Below are 20,712 nucleotides of genomic sequence, written 5' to 3'. Positions count from 1 at the left end.
TCTTAGGCTTCTCTCTTCTCTCCTTATTAACCTTTTCTTATTCATACATTCCAAATTGAACCCCTTGATTGTCTTCCTTGCGTTAAAGGCATACTTTCTAATTTGTTAGTTCTACTCTGAGGAATTGTACAACATGTGCAATTGTTTCTTCAAACCATTCCACTTTCTGACCCATAGCAATTTCCATGTTTAATTACTGTTGAAACTTAGCCAGTTTTGCTACATATTCATCTTTTAGTCTTGTTGTCGAGCATTCAGGGTACTCTAATTGTTAGGGAAGTGCTATTTCAAGGTGGCTCATAGACCCCCTAAATAATTCAAGATGCAGGGGATTATGGTCACTCCTGTCTCTTTGAATTACCCGAAATCCTTTTACTGTTGCAAAATTCCATGTGTGAATAAAAACATAATCAATGGGGAAATGCTGTGTGCCCATCCTAAAAGTTTGTTTTGCTGGACAGTCGGTTTCTAGCCTACCATTCAGACTGAAAAGCCCATTTGTCCCCAAATTCATTCCTATGGGCCTAGTAGGAAGGAATAGGAAGACATTCTCAATTTGCGATTCTCAATTAGAGAATCGCAAATTGAGAATGCAATTTCAAGGGTGCCAGGGTGTCAAAAGAACACCCTGTTGCATCCCTGAAATGTGCATGTGTGCACATGTGGCATGTATGTGCGTCACTTGGCACTTTGAAAAATGCAACAAAGTGCATTTTTCAGAGAAATCGCAAATTACTACCAACTTGAAGTTTGGGGTAATTTGCGATTCCTTAAGCCCAAATTGCACTTTTTCTGTGCCTCTTACATTGCATTTAAGGAATCGTGATTCCTTAAATGCAATCGTAAAATAAGGAATCTCAAATTTTGTAATTCCTTTTTTTGAGAGGCAGTTTTACCTTAATACATCCCACTTAGCTAAATTGCGATCGCAAATGCTGAAATTCTGCGAATTTCGGCGTTTGCGATTGCAATTTTGAATGATACATATGACCTATATCTACACCCTGGGCTAGTTGTTTTATACTTTTGACTTTCTCTGTCCTCCTAGCTCATTTTTGTTTCATGAAATAATTTTCATACAATGCAACAACCCATTTTCCTAGTCAATTTCACTAAGAAAATCAACCTCCTCCTGATTCCACAGGAGCGGACCTAGAGAACTATTTTCTAGGCTCCAGTTACCCCACGGTTTACTAGACTCTGAGATATCAACAGCTATTTTGATGTTTTCTTTGTCACAGCACTCTCCAGCTATCAGCCTTACCTGCCTTTTCCCTAACCCTGCGTGACATTTCAGAAAGGCATTCCTTTTTGGTTACCCCCTCCAGTTTCACTTCTGAGATTAACTTTATCCTTTCTTTCAGTACCTCCTTTTCTGCTACTGCAATGGCTGCCTTTACCAGCCCTGAATACACTAAAAGTTTGGCAATTTCCTTCCCTTTATTATTGTTGCTGAAACTCACCTGCCTCAGATCCTTTGTGCCAATTTCTCTCAGACTTAGACATTTTGAGAGAAAAAATAGAAGCTGGGACCGATTTAGGGGTATGATCTTCCTTGTTTTTTTCCTCCCCTTCTCTATTTCTAATGGATCGTAGTATAACCACATATTGCCAGCTGTTTTCACTTATATGGTAACTTTACTCCCTCTTCCCCGCTTAAGTAGTTTTTAATTGGCCCTTTTTTCTACTTCAACATGCACCACTCTTGTTAAACTCTTCATTCCGCCCGTTGCCCTACTAATTGTTGGTGCTCTCCTCTCTTGCGGGGTTACTTGTTTTAAACCCCCTTTACCCCTTCCTTTATTTAAGGACTTTAACTTTTCCTGTTGCCACACCAACCTTCCAATTTTTCTCCATGGGTTATAGTACCTATATAAAGTGTGTTCTCCCCGTCTCTTTGTCAACATCAGGAATCTAGAGATATACACATCCTGCAATTTATTATCTTGCTCAGTTTCCCCAGCACTACCCTGATTCCGGTTGGCAGAAACCGGTCGTACCACAATTTTCTGGAATTAGATTTCTGGGTTTTTAGAATATTATTATTTAACATAGTAACTTCTAACAACCCTTGCAAAGTATTTTGCAGCATCAACGTTATGTCAAGCATTGAGGCTGAGGGTGCCGCTGAAATATCCATGCCCAATGTAATGTTACGCGCCAATCCTTCTGTGGGCCTAATTCTTTGATTTAAAGGCTGGCCCATACTCTTATCAGGCCTAGACTTTATAAGCAGGTCAGAATCATCTTTCTGGTCATTCCTTATTCCGTCTGTGATATTCCTCTTGTGTTCCGGTTCTTCCTCACCTGGCATAGAGAAAATCCATGGGGATGAAGAAAAGATAGGTTCCAAATTGGGTTCAATTTGGCTTAAGTTAGTTTTATGATTTAAAAATGATACATCTGAATTTAGGACACAATGATCAGTAACATCGTATTCATTTAACTGTTCTTTATTAATGTTCGGGATTCTCACTGGGGTATGTATTCTCTTAAAGTGCTTGCCCACAAAGTCCTTTATTTGGCACTGACACTAATGCTTCCATTGGGTGTTTCCAGTTACGACTTTCTTCCTTATATTTCTCCTTGATGGCCTCTTTTCATTTTCTTTGAGTCTTCCCATACTCTCTGCCAAAGTTAAATTTTCACTTGAGGACTTTTTGACCATCGGGGAAGGGTCTTTTCGTGTTTTACATACTTTTGACTTCCTTGGCTCCATCCTTCAGTACCCCTTATGTATTCCGTGTTATTTATGTGGTTGTTTGTAAATTGGGTTGGATTTAGGTTTGGCGAATAGATCTCAAACTTCCTTCACACCAAAGTGTTGCTTCGCTATTAACTCCACCACCCTTTTCGGGCTTTCAGACTAGTACCCAGCCTAAGTATTCCTGCAGCAATAATTAACAATGACCAAGACTTCTATAATCTATGAGTACCATAACATTAAGTACAGAAAACAATTACCTCTGCTGTGCAGTAGCTATCTGACCTTGACCAGTACCAGGTGCTGAAATGCCTTTAAGCCTCAATTGTTTTTTTTTCACTGTCCAAGCAGCAGGTAAGCTCCAATATTATTTGTTCTCCTTTATGCAGCAGTGACCCTTATTGCAGCTTAGCCTACTTCTGTGGCTGTTTAAGCTAAACTCAGGCAGGAGAGAGTAATATCAGTAAGCCAGGGTCTTTAAAAGCCCTACAGCTCCCTTTCCCTTAACGCTCGCTTTTCGCCCCCCCACCATTTCTCTTCAGGCCAGCTCCTTTCATTCAGGCACAATTACTACCTGCAGCCAGCTCTGCTCATCTAGACTCCTGGGCACGGACATGTACACCCTCCGCGTCCTCTTCTTCCCACGTTGTCCGCCGACCGCCAGCTTGTTGGATGTGTTGAGTATCGTGCTGGGTGGCCTCTTGTCAACTCAGAGGCTCCTCCGGCAGCATTGAGGCAGCATTGTAGTGTTGCAGCGTTGTAAACGCACAGCGTCACTTTACGGGAAGTGAGGCCTGGCAACTACACAGTACGACAGCTCAGTCTGCAGTCTGCGGTCGATAGCGGTCAATAACACGGTCAGCGGAAAGAGCAGAGGTATCAATTGCCTACTGGTAATTTTCTATGAATGGTACATATGCAGATAGTGATGCCTATCGTGATGCCCTGCCATAAATGTCAATAAAATGGGAGACTGTAAGCACCGTCTGGAAGCTTCTCATGGAAAATGTTGCTAGTTTATGCCATCACTACTTTGCTTTACACACTGCTTCATACTTGCGGGCTCTAACATACATTGGAATTGGCCTACTAATAAAGATATGTACAGCCTTATGAATACCTTGGCTCCACCTTGCTTTTACAAATTTGCTTCCAACCCCACCCACACTGAGGGCCACACTATTGATCTGATTTATTACTAACACTAAATTAAGCATATCAGATCCCCTTCCTCTTCCATGGACAAACTACTATTTAATTCACTTTGGGTGGGACGCTACCCAACAGGGTTATCGTTCCCACATCAAAACCCTGGCTTTTTTCAAAGATCCCCCAGGTTAGTCTGGTAACTGCCCTAGACAATACAATACCTTCTCTCTCTGGTCCACTTGAGTCAGACATCATTGTTTATGATAACTGGGTTTGCTCTGCAACATAACTGCTGGCTGCTCTTTCCTCCAATTGTCCAGTCGATAGGATGAAGTCCTCTTCTCCCTGCCTCAATGAAGATCTTAGACAGGCCAAGAAAACTTGCAAGAAAGCAGAAAGAGCTTGGGGGTGCCATTATAGTTCAGAGGACACAATGAAATACAAGCCTGCTCTCAAAAAACGATTCTAATTTAATTAATCTGACCATGAAAAACCTTTAAGAGGATAGGATTGATAAGGCAGAGAATAAGCCCACAGAAAATTTTAAGATTGTCAAAAAGTTCCTTGAGCCCTCCTGAACCCAAGCGCTGCATCTTGAATATCTGGGAGGCTACAGATTTTACCTCTATGGCGCAAACATGGGCAACACTGGGAATGATGCTGGCTAAGAGAAACATTTCCCAACATTGGGGGGCACTTGTACCCACACACACAAACTGTTGTAACGATATGGACAGAGCCATGGTGGCAGAAAAAAACTGTGTATCTGCTGAGGGGTTGTCCAAAAAAATAGATTAAAATTTGGGGGTGGCTTGAACACCTAAAGATGGGGGCTATGTGAATTACCAACGATGCCTCGTGAACCGGAATTGTCTTAACAGTAAAGGACGTTATAATGCATGCAAACATGCCCACAACTGTAACAAATGTATGAAGCGATGATTTTCCTACCGTGCGTACTGCATTAGTGTATGATACAAATTTAGTATTTGATGTGAAGACTCAAAATACAACTGTGCCGTATATGTTTAATAAAAAGATTTAAGAAAAAGTTCCTTTAGCCCAGTGTATGTCACAATGTAGATTTGTCTGCTTTACATTGTAAGCAAATGGCATCCTATTCTGAAAACCAAATTACAGAAAATCAAAGCAATCTTGGAGTAATTAATCCTATTGACTTCTGCCTACCCTCTCCTCTCGATGTCAGAGGAGTAGAAACTCATGATACTCAACTTGAGATCGGTATCTCCTGGTGACCCTTGTCCCTCATCTGTTCTAGCGAAGGTAGTGGATGTCATTAACCCAGTGCTGAACTCTCTTATTAATAGTTATATGGCATTCCCTTTATCTGGAAGCAGCTTAAGATTCTGCTGCTTTTAAAAAAGTCCAACGCTGATCCTAATGTCTTCAACAATTACAGGCCATTTGTCCTATTACCGGCCGCATCAAAAATTGCTGAGAAGTTTGTGAATCGTCAGCTCTCCTGTTATTTAGAGTCCAAGAAGCTCTTTTATCCCAGCCAGTCTGGGTTTAGACCAAAAGTTAGCACTAAAACGGCCCTTCTAGAGTTAGCTGAGGAGATCAAACATACTCCAGACACAGGGGGCAAGGCAGCCCTGATCTTGTTAGATCTTTCGTCTGTCTTTGATACGGTGCCGAATTCCAGGCTGCTTTACCACTTCTGCGAGATTGGTATCAGGGGTTCTGCGCTAGACTGGGTAGGTTTCCTTTCTTGATCTGGTTTGGATGCCTCCTTTTTCCTCCTGCAAGAATATTGTCTCGGTGGGAGTACCCCAGGGCTCGACCCTTAGCCTTACGATGTTTAACATCTGCGTGACCGTTCTGGCCATTTTGGTCAAGTCCTTTGGGGCAAAAATAGTGGGGTACGCCGATGAAACTGAGTTACTCTTCTCATTTAAAAAAAGAATTATCACTGGATCAAGATGCCATCAAGCCTTGTATATCTGCGGTCTTTTAATGAACTTAAGTGCAACCCAGATAAGACCTCGGTTCTTAGCTTTGGTTAAAATTTTACCTCAAATATCCAAGGGCACTGGCTAAATGAGACCCCTCCACCTAAGGTCCAAGCTGAAGTAATAAAGAACTTGGGTGTCAAGATTGACAAGCAGCTGACCCTCCAAGCTTAGATTAACACAGTTGTTAGCACTTGGTTTGGCCTGATTGGTATGGCCAACATTTTTTTACAATTCCTCTCTCTACCTGTTAGGACTACTGTGCTTCTGGTCCTGGTAGTGTCCAGACTGGACTATGCCAATGCTCTGTATTCAGGCCTTTCCCAGCATCTTCTGCAAAAACTGCAGATGGTCCAGAATGCAATGGCCCATTTAGTACTTCATCTTGCCAGACAAGTGTCAATAATGATCCATCTGATCAATCTACACTGGTTACCTGTCAGAAAAGGAACCTGTTTAAAATGCTGAGACTTATGCACAGACCTTTCCATCGGTCTGGGCCAGAGTACTTGTCAAATAGGGTTCCATTATTTTCTCCCTTTACAACTCTACGTTCAGCTTCTGGTCATCTTGCTAAGTTCCCTAGGGTTAGGCAAGCAAAAACTGGAGGTAGATTCTTTTAGCTCTTGGGCCCACAAGCTTGGGGAGGCTTGCCGGCCGAGCTACGGTCAGTAACAAGTGAACGGTGTTTTAAAACAGCTGAAGGCTTGGCTTTTTACTCTTTCATTGTTCCTTCTTTTGTTTTCTGCTCTTGCTTGTTCATTAAAGCCGGGACACTCCGTAGAGTAGCGGTGTGCTTTGTAAGTCGAGCAATTTCATAATTCATTCATTCATCTCTCATGCAATTCAGTGTGTGCCTTCCTCAATGTATTCTCATCATTGCAGTTGCGCCTAGTCCGGAGGTTTTCTGCATACGGAAAGCTATTTTCGAGTTTGTTGGAGTGAAAACTATTCTCATGGAGAATAGAATTCCCTGCCATTGGCTTCCTGTATGTCTTGGTGTGGATTTTATTATTTGTCACATATTTGGCCAACCCTAAAAAATGGGTTTCTGTGCTGCTAATGTCTGCTGTGAAGTTAAGTGTCAAATTGTTATCATTCAGTTTCTCTGTGAATACCTTAGCTGTCGTGTCATGCCCTTCCACAAAATAAAAAGATTATCTATAAAAGGCGTCCAAAGGACTACATCTTCTGACCATTCTTTGGCATATTCTACTGCAAGCACCTGCTCCTTCTACAAGCCCAAATGCAAATTGGCATAGCTGGGGGCTAAGCAGGTGTTCGTGCCCGTGATTCTCACTTGCTTATATGAGTCCTTGCCAAATAGGAAGACATTGTTTTGAAAGCACCACAGTGTCATTCCAAAAAGCATCTTGGTGTGTTGCCGCAAATGGATTGGTCTTATGCCTAGATGGTGTTTCACTGCTCTCAGACCATCCTTGTGGGAAATGCTCTTGTAAAGGAAATTGAAATTCATAGTCACAAAGACATAGGTGTCTTCCCAGGTGATATTGTAGATTCTCCATGAAAAATCCCCTGTATCGTGAATATAGGAGGCAATGTTTAGACATAGTCCTGCACGAAATGGTCTATAAACCTTGATGTATTCTAAAAAAAAAAAACAATTACAGATATCATTGGCCTCCCGGAGGGTGTGCAGGGGGAGGTTCTGAAGATCCTTATGCACTTTGGGGATAAGATATATAATAGGTATTACTGGAGAATCCACTTTTGAGAAAAAATATTCTACACATGAAATCACACCCATCACTCTCCACCTGGATAATGCACTCATATAGTTATCTCTTGCTTCCTTGATGTTAGTTTGGGTCACTTTACAATAACATCTTGTATCACTCAATTGTTCTGCTTCTACTTTGTACACAAACCAATATATGTCTGCTTGTCTGACTAAAGCACAGCTACATCTGTCCTCATTTTCAGTTTGTTATTTAATTGATGGCACTTGACTTTCTGGGCCAATATATCACCCTTGGATCCCTGAACTGTCTCTAAAGAAAGCCCCTTCATATCAGAAATGACTAGATCTGAATAAATGTCCAGAGAGTCTCTTGGTAACACAGGCAAGAACACTGGTTTTGGTTTAAATGAGGTAGATACACTCCCAGAGATTTCCAAGACAAATGTCTCAACCACCTCTAGAGTATAAGTAACTATGTTATTACCCAAGTTCTCTCTCTTAAGTTATTCTAACTCTTGCAAAGTTCTAGCTCTGCTACTGCCAGGTTACTGGTTGTCATAGTGCTGCCACTGGTTGTCCGTGACCTTTTTGTGTTCTTGTGGGCAAAATATTTTTGTAGCTTCAACCTTCTTATAAATTTGAAGAAGTCTATTTGAGTCTGCCCATTATTGAAGTTCGTCAAAGCACAGTATGTTGACTACAGTCTGGGTGTTCTCAACATCCATTATTTGGTTTAGTGACTTTGTTTTGTTTTTGGCCCTGATCTGGGTTCTGCTGTGTCGCTTGTACCTGTTCCTCCACTCTTTAAAGTCTTTTTTCTCTGAGGGTGTGGCCTTAAATTGAATGTCCAATCGAAACTTAAAACACGAAGATCCTGCATGACTGTGGAAATATCCCTGGCCGACCCTGTTTCACCTGTTGTACCCACCTCAGGATCAGTTTCTACCTCAGAACTGGTCCCAGTGGTCACTGTTTGTGTGGCATTTAACAATCTTTCTGACATTTTCTGCCTCAGCAAATTGTCAAATCTCCATAAGAACGTATACATTTCCCCTCCCTGATAGTCAATTTTGTACCTAAGGACCTTCGTCATGTTGTGATCCTTGTTCATTTGCTCATCATTTGCTCATACTTCTGCAATCGCCACATCATTTCTTTATCATATTTCTTTACTTCTTCTTGATCTGAATGTTGACTTAGCTCATGCTGCAATGCCTGTATTTCCTCCAAGATCTTGTCACAGTCCATTTTCGCATAGTTTCTCAAGATCGTCATCATCCTTCTAGATTACTCAGAGCAGTTGTCAAGCCCATTCCCGAAGCATGACAGGATTCAGGACTTGTATATCTGGGCAATTAGTATACGTAGACCTCTGGGAGTGCGCCCCAGCTCTAGATATTTCTAGCTCGATTTGCACTTCCATCACTTTTAAACTTAATTTTTTAGTAGCTGTTTGAGTCTATGTAGCTGCACACGTATGTCCATCTCTGGGGGTTTAGGGGTAGGTCCTCCACCCGGTACACTAAAGTTTACCATTATATCTTCATGGAACATCTTTTTGGCGGCCTCCTGCCTGTCTTGCAACCATTTGTTAGCCATTTCGCTCACTATATGCGTTAACTTTCAAGTTTTACTGCCTAGCTGCTTTTGTCTTTGCAGCTCCCTCATCCAGTAGCCTTTTCATTGCAAGCGCAGGTTCTAATGGCCGCTTACCTCAAATCCTGGGTACCCTCCGATACTCCGGTTGCTGGTCGCAGCTTTCTCTAGCCTGTAAGTGCTCAAGACCTTCTGGCTTGGGGGGCTCCGTACAAACACTCCTGACTTTCTCACCATGAGCGCCATTACCATTTGCGGGGATTTGGAGATCATTAACTTATCACACAGATTACTGGATGCAAATGAAATCAATGTATTGCGGAAAGGTTTACATTTTTGTCCGACACAGAGGGGTGATGTCAAGTCAAGTCAAGTCATAACATTTATATAGCGCACTACATACCCAGAGGGTTTCAAGGCGCTTAGGAAGGGGAGGAGGATTATTTGTCAAAAATCCACGTTTTAAGCTGTTTTCTGAACGCTAGGTGATTCTGGGTGAGGCGAAGGTAAGCGGGGAGTGAGTTCCATGTTTTGGCAGCTAGGTATGAGAAGGATCTGCCACCCATGGTGGTCTTGTTGATGCGAGGTACAGTGGCGAAGGCTTGGCTGGAAGAGCGAAGTTGGCGGGAGGGGGTGTGAAAGGACAGTCGAGAGTTGAGGTACTCTGGTCCGATGTTGTAGAGTGATTTGTGTGCGTGGGTAAGCAGTCGGAAAGTAATCCTCTTATTGACTGGTAGCCAGTGGAGGTCTTTAAGGTGACCAGAGATGTGTTCGTTGCGTGGGATGTCTAATATGAGCCTGGCTGAGGCGTTTTGGATTCGTTGTAGTTTCTTCTGTAGTTTTGCGGTAGTACCTGCGTAGAGGGTGTTTCCGTAGTCCAGTCGGCTCGTGACCAGAGCGTGGGTGACTGTTTTCCTTGTTTCGGAGGGGATCCAGCGAAATGTTTTTCTGAGCATGCGAAGAATGTTAAAGCAGGAAGAGGATACGGCGCTGACTTGTCTGTTCATTGAGAGTGAAGAGTCCAGGATGACGCCTAGGTTCCGTGCGTGGTCTGTCGGGATGGGTGCTTTTCCGAGGGCTTCCGGCCACCAAGAGTGGGGTTGATTTGCATGTTGACATTCATTTTTGTAAGATCTATGGAATTAAAGAAATTTTTCTCTGGTTGAACACAAAAATCTGTAAATCGTGTCTCTAGAAGCTTGCCATCATTACACACCATTTCTGAAATAAGGGATCTGCAGTTGTTGTGTGGCGTTTTAGGCTCTGATTGCATTTTCCTGATTCATGCCCTTATATAGGTACAATTCTCATTGCCCTTATATAGGCATAAGAAATCAAGCCCTTATTTAGGCATAGCCCATGCTACTCAAATACAGGCATGGCTACTTGGCTACTTCCATCCGTTCACCAAACGTCACAACGTTTTCTTGAAAAACTTGCCCTTGCTTGAATATTGATTTCTCCAAGAACTCAGTTACTTTACAATGAACAACTATTCCCCAGGGGTTCATTCATGACATTCATAACTTTATGTCAACTATGGCATTCCTAAACACCTTCAAGGTATAAATATACCTTTTGCTATAGCAAAGTACGGCTGTTCGGAGGGGGGCGCTAGAGGGCGCCAGGCAAGATGGCCGCACATACGTGAGGCTCCGCCAAGACCGTGAAATATCCTTAATTTATCCTGTGATTCCAGCTTCTACACCTTCCCACCCTGACGGGTATCCATAGCTGCTGCGGAGCGGTGAGCGGAGAGGTGTCCTGCAGCCACTGAGCGGGACCCTGACCGGCCTTTCTGGCGGAGCGGAGCGGCGCCGTGGCTGGCTCTGAAGGCGGGAGACGGTGCGGCCTGAGACCGGCGGCAGGCTAGCGGAACTGCTGTGCTCCCCTCGCTTCACGGGGGTGGACGAGGTGCCGGTGCCAAGAGCTGGGGGCCGTGGGAGAAGCCCCGGACAAGGAACAGCGGAGCGAGCGTCTCGGCGCCTGGAGCTCGGCCCAGCTGGGAGCGGTGAGTGCGGTGGGGCGCTACGCAAGCCCGGGGCTGCGGAGGTGACTCCGGGCCGCGTTAGGCCGCGCTGGGCGAGCCGTGACTGGCGAGGACGCGGACGGGACGGCCACGCAGACAGAGAGGATATTGGGGGGCACGCTCCTGGACGCTGCACATGAGCTGGGGGTCGCTGCCTACACTACGGGTTGCTGAGAGCACTGCTACGAGGCCCGAAGGTGAGGCCTTGGCTGCCATTGCACAGAGCTTCGGATCCCAGATGGAGGTCGCATTTTGGAAGCGGCCGGTGTGATCTGGCGGGTTCCGGCTACCCTGTTCCTTGCATTGAAAGCCCTGCACAGAGCGGGACGCTAGGGTATTGCCCTTGAACTATAACTGCTGGACCTGTCGCAGGACCTAGAGACACAAGATGGGCAGGCCTGAGCATAACCAGCCCAAGCTCACCTTTGATGCGAAGAAATCGGCGTTATCCACCTCGCAGGGGCCGGCGGACAATGACCCCCCTGGGGCGGTCGGGGGCACCCCTAACCTCGAAGCCACTTTAATAGCGATGCAAAAAACACTCCAATCGATAGAAGGCACCATGGAATCGGTTAACCATAGGTTGGACCACATGGCAACGCAGTTTGACCAGCAGAATGAACGCATGGGCGAGGTGGAGCAGGGGGTGTCCGCCACTGAGGATGGGCTGGCCACGGTGACCACGAAAGTGTTTAATATGGAGCGGGTGTTGGCGGTCATACAGGCTAAGAATGAGGAATTGGAAGGGAGGTCCAGACGCAACAACATCCGCGTCACAGGCCTGCCGGAAGCAACTAATGTGGGCAGAATGGAGGACTTTATGGAGCGTATGCTGGTGGATGTTTTTGGGGCTGACAAGCTATCGAAGGTGTTCATCGTGGAACGCGCGCACCGCTCCTTGGCGAAGAGAACAGTACCGGGGGCACAGCCTCGACCTATCATTGCCCGCATTCTCAATTACAGGGACCGCGATGTTATCTTGCGCCTTGCCCGGGAAAAAGGGACTGTGGAGTATCAGGGTAATAAGTTGGAATTTTATCCGGATTTCACTGTTGCGGTGCAAACAGCGCGTAAGGAGTTCACTTCAGTAAAACAGCTTTTACGAGCCGAAAATGTTCCTTACGCCATGCTGTACCCGGCCAGACTTCGGATTGGGCCTCCCTCAGATAACAAGATTTTTGCATCTCTTAAAGCAGCCATGGACTACGCCAAAAAACAGAAAAACGTAAAAGGGATTCCAACATGGCGCCGGACGGCGAGGACGCTCTGCAGGAGGAGGAGGCGTAAGTGTGCTCACGATTGGTCCTTGCTAATGGCGGACGATCACGGACTGTTGCACAGCTTCCTGATGATGAGTAGGCCCAACCTTGACATGCTAGGACACTGATTGTGTGACACTCTCCTTTATCAGCAAGCACCTATATCTATATTGTGGTTTGGGTTTAATGAGACTAGATGATTCCGCATTCATTTTGTTGCATTTCCAATAGCCAGGGTCTCATGGGCCGATTTGTGCAGAGGGGTGACTGCGTCAGGGTGGGCCTGCATTGTACCGTTAAGTCCGCAGCTGAACTATATGCAGGTTCTCGAGCACTGTGTTGAAGAGCGCTACTTATTCTCATGTACTGCGAAGGGAGGGCGATGGTGGTGACGCTCTTCTTCTGACAGTGATTGAGAGTTGATACACACTGCAATTCAGGTTCTTTTTGCTACTGTCGGGTGGGGGGAAGGGTGTGGGATGCTCACATATGTTCACGGTCTGCTCTTCGTTAGCTCGCTAGCGAGAGCTGGGCGACTCTGCGCCCCCGTCATAAGGGAGATCCCCACACATTAATGGTTGATTTGTTGGGGCTTTGGGGTTTCTGGGGGAGGGGACAGCTTTGGCAGGTTTGGGGTGCTGAAGTGGGTGGTGGGGGGTTGTTGGGACTTCGGTTTTTGAGAGTCAGGACGATTTGTGGTCTGTATTTTGATTCGGGGTTGGATGGGGCGGGAATGGACTTGAGTCATGTTTGGTTGCTGGAGGACGATGAATGTACTATGAGTGGGGCACTGCACCTTTTCAAATGCTCTCAGGCTGTACTTGGGTTCTGGATTCATGAACAGGGGGGCTAAGCTGACCTACATTACCTGGAATGTGAGGGGACTAAATCGTCCACAGAAAACTAGGCAGATGCTGGCCTTTCTAAACAGGCATGGTGCACACGTGGCTTTCATACAGGAGACTCACCTGCGGGGGAGGGCGGCTGAAACAGTGGCGAAACAGTGGGCAGGTACTAGGCTGGCCTCGGACTATTCAGCATATGCTCGAGGGGTCATGATTTTGATCAAGAAAAATGTGCCCTTTGTCTCCATACACGAGGAAATAGATGAGGAGGGTCGTTATATTATTCTACAGGGTAGGCTAAGTGGTACGCTGGTTACACTCATCAATGTCTATGGCCCCAATGCTGATGACCCCGACTTCTATGTCCGTTTGTGGAATAAGGTCTATCTGTTGCCACCGTCAGCTATAATCTGTGGGGGGGACTTCAATGTCACTTTGGATGGAGTATTAGACAGGAAACAGGATAGACCGTCTGTGCGGAAGAAAGCGGCCGACACTGAGTTGGATGGTCTGGATGGGCTTGGTATGGTGGATGTGTGGCGGTTGAAACACCCTGGGCGGAGGGAGGGCACGTGTTACACGTCAGCTCATGATACATGGTCCAGGCTGGACTACTGGTTGGTGACCCGTGATGTAAGCAGATGGGTGCTGGATGTAGGACATCTTCCCCGCACACTCTCTGATCATGCGTCAGTGTGTATGGTGGTGGGAATTCCGACGCATGTGCCAGCTCCTTTTACCTGGAGACTTCCGCTGGGCACTCTGAGTGACTTGGTGTTGCGTGAGCGTTTAAGGGCGGTTATCGAGGAGTATTTTGACAAAAACGTTGGGTCTGTTGACAGTATGTGCACTGTGTGGGAGGCCTTCAAAGTGACGGTGAGGGGAGCATGTATAGGCTTACAGTCCAGTGTGCTTAAGTCCCTGAGAGACACGATGGCCAGGCTGGAGGGTGAAATGATGATGTTGGAGAGGCAACTGGAGGCACACCCGGATGAGACGATATTGGCTGATGTTCATGTGAAAGTCACTGAGTTCAATGATCTAGCAGACCAGGAGGTGAAATTTCTGTCCAAACAATCCAGAGCACGCTATTATGGTGAGGGGGGACGACCTGGGCGGGGCCTGGCGGATCGTATTAGGGAACCCTGGGCCAGGCATTGCGTGGTACAGGAGATAGAGGACGGAGATACTACTGTCACTAATGCAACTGACATTCTAAACTGCTTTACCAAATACTATGAACGAATGTATGAGTATAAGGAGACTGCGGAGGAGGATGAGATTGCACAATATCTTGAAGGTATTGCACTGGTCTGGCTCTCAAGGGGTCAGCAGGAGTTCCTTATGCACCATGTCACGGAGGGGGAGTTTCGGAATGCAATTGCATCCTTACCAAATGGCAAGGCAGCAGGCACCGATGGGTTGCCGTCCGAATTTTATAAGGAATATGTGGATCTCTTGCTTCCGCATCTGGCGATGGTTCTAGAGGAAGCGGTGGAACAGGGACAGTTCCCAGCCACGATGAGGGAGGCACCGTTGGTTGCTCTTCCGAAAGCGGGTAAGCCGCCGAACAAATGCGAATCATATCGGCCTCTGTCCCTTATGAACACGGATGTTAAAATTATAGTGAAGGTGTTGGCAACTAGGTTACGTCTGCTTCTCCCAGTCATGGTGCTACCGGACCAGTCTGGTTTTATTCCTCTCCGGTCCACCACTCACAATTTGAGAGCTCTCTTTGCGGTGTTACATCTACTCAAACCGGATCTGGCGGCGGTGGCTGTCATGCTTGATGCTGCGAAAGCCTTCTTCGATACTTCATCGTATGGGGGTGCCTTTTTTTTTTACGTCACTGGTGACTTTATTGTATACGAACCCTGTAGCGCGGGTTCGGGTGAATGGACATGTCTCAGCTCCCTTCCCTGTGCACCGGGGGACTAGGCAGGGCTGTCCATTGTCGCCTTTACTGTTCGCACTTGTGATGGAACCCCTTGCCTGTGTCCTGCGACAGCGGTATGCGGACGCCTCCCTGAAATCCCCCCTTAGGTCTCTGGCGGTGTACATGTATGCCGATGACATGGTTCTCTATGTGCGGGAACCTGTGAGATATCTGGAGCCTATACTGCGCGAGTTTATTCGGTTTGGCCGGCACTCGGGGCTCTCCATAAATTGGGAGAAGTCTGTTATATTGCCACTCACGGAAGCGGCGATTCCTTTCCCACTGGAGTTCCCCTTGGAATGGGCCGAGGAACCGGTACGCTATCTTGGCGTTTTAATACACAGAGACAGTCAAGAAGTTATTAGGGATAATTACGGCGTGGCTATAGCTAAACTTGAAGATCAAGTGGCGCGCTGGATCCGCCTCCCGCTCACCTTTGCTGACCGGGTATCTCTCATTAAAATGGTTATACTGCCGAAGTTTTTATATTTTTTTGTAAATATTCCTATCCCGCTTAAATCGTATTTTTTTGCTCTATTACAGTCTCTACTGATAACGTTGGTATGGGCTGGCAAGAAACCAAGAGTGAAATGGGACGTACTAACCAAGCCATATGTCCTGGGAGGCTTTGCCGTCCCGGATATGAAACTTTATTACCTCTTCACGCAAGCGCAGTTCGCTGCCTATTGGGTATCGGCCCCACCGTACACCCCACATGTGGCGCTTGAGGCCAGTGCGGTTTTGCCTACTCCATTGAAAAAAAAATGATTGTTAACTCGCACTCTGTATTTGAGAAGGGGGAGGTAGACATGGTGCGATCCACCGCCAATGCCTGGCACGAACTGGGTAGACGAGGGGACCGGCTGCCACTGTACGCTCCAGCTATGCCACTGCTGTATCACGAGGACATTTCAGTCTCCAGTGAGATTGGGGCTTTGCAGCTCCTTCAAGGGGTGGGTCTCAACACTAGAGGGGACCTTTACCCAGGAGCCTCCTTTCTCTCACTGCGGGATGTGACGGACCGCTCCCCAAATGTGGTTATGTCCACATTTGTATATGCCCGGCTCCGAGCGGCCATTCGCACCTTATATCCCACATATCCGGAGGAACCGTTAACGTTGGGTGCTCTGCAGTTGCTGTATACCGTGCCGGATAAAGTTAAATTGCTCTCCAGACTCTATAAAGCCTCGTAGGTGGATGAGGGGGGGTGCAGTGACGGCGAAGACTAGGTGGGATGCGTGTTTCACTATAAGTTTCTACATCAATGGTACTACACCCCAATGCAGCTGGTGAGGTTTGGTCTGCGAGAGACGTCTCAGTGTGTTCAATGCGGGGCGGATGGGGCGGACTTTGTACACTTGGCCTGGGGCTGTGCACGAGTGTATGATTTCTGGATTGCTGTGACAGATGCCCTATCTAAAATGATATCGGTTGAGGTTCCGCTTGATATCCGTCTCTGCCTGTTGGGTATTGTATCGGGAGTGCCTGCTAAGGTGAGACGATTGCAGCTATTGGCATTACAGATTGCTAAACGTAGAGTAGCAATGGCCTGGGGAGGGAGGCGCGCACCGGAGGTACGATTGTGGCTGCAGGACATGGCGTATTGTAGGGATCAACTGGTATGCTATCATGAGGGGCTCCCTGCAAATTCGCGCCCTCGCGATATTTGGAGCCAATTTACGGCGTACATGCTCTCTTTGGATACAGACGGAAGCTCTGATGGCTCCCTGATAGGGAAAGTCGGTTCGGGGTAAATTGGCGATGGGGGGACCACTGTAGTGGCGTGATGAATATAGGTTGCACTTCTCTAATTTACGGACTATCGTTGGCCGCCTCCCTGTGGAGTCGTGGGGCAGGGTGGATGTATGATGCCGCCATGCTCGGCGAGCAGTTGTTAATAAATGGGTGCCTTTGAGATGCGGTTCCTTGAAGTCCTACACAGCTAAATGATGTATGATGCTAGCTCTGAACCCTAAAGCATTATGTGCAGTTACTGGAACCTGACTCACGGGGTGTGGGGTGGTGGGTGGTTGGGATGTTGAATTGCTAACTGTATAAAACATAAAATGAGACCACATCTCTTGTGTACATTGATGTTGTAGATGCAAGTAACACCTGAAGAGCGGAAAGACACTATCTTTGCATTTCCATTGTGGACTGTACGATATGACGATATATTTGTTTCTTTTGCATCACCGTCAAGTTGACCGCGGCCGGCCCCGCTAATGGGTTGTAGCCTAGGCTGGTTGCTGTGTCCTTGTAATCTTTGCAATAAAGGTCTACCAAAAAAAAAAAAAGTACGGCTGTTCGGAGAAGTTCGAAGACCATTCGACAGTACGGAGCCTTTCGACGACCTACTTGCCCGACGCAGCTCGCTACAGCAAGTGCCGAAGGAAGCCAACTCTCCAGCTAACGCACTGATCAGGAAGCTGCCCTTCTCTGCCAAGAATCCAGCTCCAGTGTTTCCGGCTCCCCTTGCGGGGTGTTGGGAAATTGAGTCCTGAGACAGAGATACCAGACCTCCTTCATTCTAAACAGGTATGGAGCTGATTAGAACCTAGAGAAAACGTTGGTATATTCTTGGCAAAACTAAACCTACGCAAAAGACCATACTTACTTCTTCCCACGTACTAGACTTAGGTTAGGTATATTGGGGTAGGCGTATTTTAGAAGCACCAGTTGAGTATTTTAGTCTATGTTATTTATGTATGTATTTTTATATGGCTTAGAAACCATACAATGCTCTTACAGTATTATTTCATATTACTGCTTATGCTGTACGCATTATACTTTGCTTTCTGCCTAACGATTGTAGCAGTTCACCTCTCTTGCATGAGAAAGAAGACTGTTCAATAAACTGTTTTATTGAAAATGCCCCTCTCACTATGTCTCTGCAACTCTGTAGAAACGAAGCATGCACGATTGACTGAGTAAAATAGTTCTCTATTGTTTCCACGACTCTGAGAGATATATTCTTATTCTTGGGAAACAAAGTTGTCATGTTTATGCGGTTGTCAGTAACTAATCCCTTCTTGTGTATTCGAGAAAGTTTCTAGTGACCTCTGAGCTAGCTGGCACTCACTATTAAGTTTAGTATATTCGATAGAGACCTATTGACTTATGTCGTATGTCAAAACTATAGGATATATTATTCCAATGTGCAGAGCCTATTGGGAATATAGGAGCTACACTACAGAGTGTCTTCTCTCTAGAGACGATGATGATGCTATTGATATAAGATCTCTGTTGAGTGAACGTAATGTAACTGAGAGTTTGGATATTGACAGTGGTTTGAGACCAAAGTCTAAGTTTATTCCACCTATGAGATATCACCGTAGCATTGATCTGTTTAATAATAGGGTGATGTCTGAATTACATCTTCTGGATTCGCCCGCTATATTTGGCCCACAACAACAGCATAATCGATCTAGAGAGACAGGCACCTTTGAGACTACCTAATGATGTCGTAATCAGGGAGGCTGATAAATGCTGCAACGTGGTCGTCATGAACTAGTCACATTACATGAATGAGATTAGCCACTAGCTTAAAGACAGCCATTGCTAGAATCTTAGAAAAGGCATTCCTACTAGAGAACTTACCATTCTCATTAATACGAAACTGAGGGAATGGGGGAAATTTGCTTGCTTTCAAACGATGAGAAAAGATAGCTATTGGTCAGTCAAGCAAGATTTCCCTGTATGTATATCTTACCTAAGGTGCACAAGGGGGATAGTTTCTTCCCTAGGCAACCAATTATATCAGGTGCATGGTCCCCTACTGAGAAATTGTTAATTTATTACTTTAGAAACATGTGATAAATCTACCATCCTACATCAAGGATAATAAAGACATTTTGGTAAAGTTTAATGATTTTCCATGATTGGAATTGCAGTTTGTAACTCTAGATGTGACCACTCTGTATACGTGTATACAAAAATAGTTTGGACTTATGGCAGCCCGATTTTTCCTGGACAAGGAGGGAGCAGACCATTTTGAGTATAACACTATGATACTTGACATGATGGACATTATTCTATCTAAGAATTTTTTCTTGCATGATGGTCAGTTGTACCATCAATGGGCAACAGGTTTACCCCCTCTTATGCTTACCTGTTCATGGGCTGGAATGAGAGAGAGCATGCCTGGGGCAAAGGTGCCTCCCCTGGACTGATTACATGGTATTTTTAGTGAGGTACATTGATGATATCATCCTTTTCTTGGCAGGCTCCAATGAGGCTTAATTTGAATACTTTGCCTATATGAAAGACAATCCCTTTAATATCAAACTTACTATGAACCATCACAAATATGAATTTAATTTCTTGGATCTACATCTTTATGTGACGGTTGGCACAGTCACAGCACTATGATCCGCATGGAAACAGAGTGTAATAGTGTCTTACATGCATCTAGTACACATTCTAAATCTGCAATTAGGAACATTCCTTATGGTGATATGGTTCGTTGAAGGAGAAATTGTAGCGAGGACTTGAATTTCAGGGCCAGCATCGCAAACTTCAAAATGTGCTTCGAAAGGAGAGGCTATGATGATAGAGTGTTGGCGGATGCTGAGACTAGGATACACTAGCTGTCAAGATAAACAACACTGAAAACCAGCAAACATAGCATAAAGAAACATGCAGGTCAGAATACTATAGATTGGCTTTCATCACAAGGTATTCCACACATAGCAATAAGGTTTTTAACATTTTGAGAAAAAAATTGGCACCTTTTGTTGGATATTCCGGGCCTTCACAATACAATCCCCAGATATCCATCAGTGGTGTTTAGGAGGGGGTGGACATTGCCCAAGTTATGTCACAATGACCCAGCTAACGGCAACTTGGTTCCCACCAAAGCCATGTGGCTTTCATGTTTGCAATGTCTGTATTGAATGTCCATTTGAATGAAATCAAATCAACCAGTTCAGGTTCATTACATCTCATGAACACACTTATCGCACTTTAACAATTGCAATACTTGCTTTGTTATATATGTAATTGGCTGCAAATGCAATATGATCTATGTGGGAAGTATAACATGTAGCCTAAAGTTATAGAAAAAGGAAGGAACACCGTAAAGCACTGAAAAATGGCAATGTTAAATACCCTATGTCAAAGCACTATGGGGTGGTCTATCCCAATGACCCAAGCCTTAGTTTTTTTGATATTGACCACGTCACTGCAAGTGTCCTGGGTGGAGACCTGGAAGTGCATTTGAGGCAAACAGAGAAGAAATGTAGATGTCACATGCGAGCAATTGCAGATGGGCACAACACTGATAAAGAATTTCCCAATCTTTTAGGATAAACATATAGTTTTCATATCTTCTCAGGTATGGGCCATCATTTTTCAAACTATTAGCAGCCCATGAACCTATGTGTGTCCCTCCCTTGTGTGATAGTTGCTCCAGAGTATTTATTGGTCATTTAACAGGTCTAACATACTTCCCCCATTTGTAATATTGCAGACGTGGTGATAATAGTTTGCAATATTTGCAAACAGTGATGTCACTGACC

Source organism: Lissotriton vulgaris, chromosome 1_2, assembly GCF_964263255.1.
Source record: "Lissotriton vulgaris chromosome 1_2, aLisVul1.2, whole genome shotgun sequence".
Lineage (NCBI taxonomy): Eukaryota > Metazoa > Chordata > Amphibia > Caudata > Salamandridae > Lissotriton > Lissotriton vulgaris.
This window is presented reverse-complemented; position numbering follows the sequence as displayed.